Source organism: Lepisosteus oculatus, chromosome 6 (genome assembly GCF_040954835.1).
Source record: "Lepisosteus oculatus isolate fLepOcu1 chromosome 6, fLepOcu1.hap2, whole genome shotgun sequence".
NCBI lineage: Eukaryota > Metazoa > Chordata > Actinopteri > Semionotiformes > Lepisosteidae > Lepisosteus > Lepisosteus oculatus.
The window spans coordinates 45,656,984-45,660,143 of record NC_090701.1 but is presented as its reverse complement, the minus strand read 5'-3'; the positions used below and the strand labels follow the sequence as shown (position 1 = coordinate 45,660,143).

Sequence of the window (3,160 nt, the reverse complement as noted above, 5' to 3'; positions counted from 1 at the left end):
CACAATGACCCAAGATCAGAAAGGCTCCAAACAAGACTACTAGACTTTTGGGTTTGGACTGTCGGACGTGACGTGAAAGCTGGAGATGACAATATTCCGGTTGGCTCTTCCCGAGTCTATACATATATTTAAAATTAGATGTTATATTCCTTCTGGCCACAACCCAAGATCTCGTACTCATTCTATATAAAATATACATAGTCTATATTTATATTCTTGGATCTTATTTGTGTCAGCTGTCGATTCAGTTTAAGTTGTGTGGTTCTAATAAAGAGTACATTTTGTGCTGTAATTTTTATTCGACTAAGAGAATGATAACGATTAACACAGTTCTTGAGAATTAATTTAAAAATCATGGCTAATTGTGTCATAAATGCATTTGAATGAAAAAAAAAAAGCTAATGGAGATGCCGGGGATTGAACCCGGGGCCTCATACATGCGAAGCATGCGCTCTACCACTGAGCTACATCCCCTATACGGTACGCGGATACCGCAGAAGTCTTTACAACAATTCCCGCCGCCGAAGCGGTTCAGCAGATTTGCATTATTTATGTGGTGCTTCCCCCTTGTGGCAGGTTGAGGAATTCAACTTCAGAGACTACGAGGTGAAAGCTATACTGGATGAACGAGACTCCTCTAATCTGTATCCAACGTTTTGAAACCGTAAATAAATGGTGTATAAAACGTCCCGTTCGTGCTGTTATATACGTGTCATAAATTAAACTATGAGATATTTCCTCGTGACTGTACACTGGGAGTGGGGATGCTACTCGAGCTATTATGAAGTCGGAAATTCGCAAACTAAACCACTATTCCAACCTCCTTCCGTCCGACGGAGTTCATAATTAAGGACAGGACCTCACAGGCCCTCTTTCCATTTTCAAGAAACAATGTGAGCAGGACTCTGGTGAAACTTAAATTAAAATAATTGCTTCTAAGAATCTTTCTAAAGAGCTCTTATAGTTTATCAGTAAGTGTTGTACAGACACACGTGGGAACTGACCAGGGGCCGCTAGTTAAGAAAATGAGAACCCAAGTCAGAGCACAAGAGAGGGGAGGCCAGTCTCTGTTTTATTATTCCGATCTAAGGGACCTCACCCAGACGTTTCTTGAAAGAAACAGCGAGCTGCATAAATCCTTGATATCAACAAAGACGCTGACTACTGCCATAATACCAAAAGCATGAAGAGTATTTTCTTATATATGTTTTTTTTTCTAAATGAAAACAAAATTTAAAAAGCGGTCGGCTTTTATCAAGCCGGTAAACTGTAGTTTTATAACGCGGCGGTAGCCGGTGGCTCTGTAACCCCGTAATTCCTGTTAAAGAACGACAGTAACACACGTTTACAGATGTAACTGGAAACACAGAGAGAACTTTATTTACAGGGTCAGAGACAGTGATATACTATATTGAGTCAATTTCTATTTCTTTTCGGTCTGGAGCACACACCACTAAAAACCAAGGGTGTAGTTTCGAAAGAATATCAATTTAGCACTCAATTTTACAATGAAAAAACAAACAACGTAAACTTACACAATTGCACTAATGTGTTTAAACATGAAATACCCCTTTGCTGGTGTGAAAATACATACAGTAGCAGAAAAATAATTTCTCATATATAAACCTGAAACCCTTTGAACTCACAAATGCTTATGTGCGTCATTAAAACACATTGTATGAGTTGAAGAAGTTCAAGTAGGTATCTGCGTCAGCATGTGTAGGGTTATTCCACACTGAGAGGAAAAGAAATGAAACAACATTTTGGCTGTGGAGCCTTCTTCAGTTGTGAGGGAGATGGTGTATCATGAAAGTTTGGTCTACATCTGACTGTAGCAGCAAGGCATATTATAAGTGTAAAGTGTTGTTAAATATTCGAATTAACTTTTTGATGTCTTGACAGATCAGCTTGGGCCTCTGTGGTAAGTGAGGGATGCAGCTGAAACAATATAGATATGCAAAGACTCCTGTTGTATCCAAAATTGGACATAGGAAATGCAATTCAATGACAAAGAAGGCAGGTGAATGGATTAGAATGCACAGGCTGTACAGATGTAGTCACTCAGAATGCTTAAGGTGGGATGCAAGAGTTTAGATGATTTTCCATTGCAACAATCACGACAACAAAATGTAGTCAAAACGAGCACCTCAAAACGTTTCCAAATAACCATAAATGATTGTTTAAGAAGTCAATGCAGAAGTTCAGGAAGAAAGTGTAATACCCTACCTGAACCACTTAAAAACATACAATTATATTCATGAGTGGATAATATTAATGATGTTCAGAAACTTTTTTATTTTCATCTACCAAAATTTCCCTCTAGTTCCATTATTTCATATTAATATTCCATATTGGGTCAGCATGTGTAGGTTTATTCCAAAATACTCCCAGAAGTAGGAGGACAGATGAAACGAAGCTTAAGTTTTCACTCACATCTAACGCACCACCAGTGCCACATATCGATCTTCTTTGTCCAGAGTACCGTTGCGCACTGAAGTCCCCTTGAGGTGGTAACCAGTTTTTCTGAGCAATCTGAGTGGCTGCATTAGGAAATTGTTCTATATTTTGGCCACATGCTGCTTGCACGACCTTCACATCCATCCCCTCCTTGACATTTTTATAGCAGGGTGATGAGACTTGTCCAGTTCTGGGGCATGATGGGACTGGTCATGCCATCTCCTCTTTATCTTTAGATCCAGGCGTGAGGCAGACAGGAAGACAGGCAGCTTGTCACAGTGTTCCCAGCGGGGCAGCGAGGAGAGAACTTGCTACGTGCTCTGTTGTAGCCCAGATAGCTGACACATGTCACTGAAAGCTTGACGTTGTCCTCACTTCTTTTCTGTAATACTCACTTTGGTATTTAATCAAGACCTTGACAATGTTCTTGGCATTATAATACAGTATCTGTTTTTGAATTGCCTGTCCTGGCCATACGTTACCCTTTGTGAAGCCATAAGTGAGAGCTGTACAGTTCTGATCAGTTCACTTATGTCCTGGTGTTAATCTGAAATCAATTAATTGTCCTTTCTCTCTTTGTGATTTAGTCACAGCTTCTGTGAACAAATAAGCTTGAAATCTGTGGGAGTGAAAGTGTGCTGTTCATTGTAGACTGATGCACTGAATGGTGTTGTGTGTCTTTCTGCTAGAATTACTCAAAGTA

At 39.7% G+C, this 3,160-nt stretch overlaps 1 non-coding gene across 1 annotated transcript; it reads right to left on the bottom strand.

Moving 5' to 3' along the window:
• Positions 1-402: 402 nt before the first annotated feature.
• Positions 403-474, bottom strand: trnaa-cgc (transfer RNA alanine (anticodon CGC)). Its single transcript has one exon. It is a non-coding gene; the product is annotated as a tRNA-Ala (tRNA).
• Between the last annotated feature and the right edge of the window lie 2,686 nt (positions 475-3,160).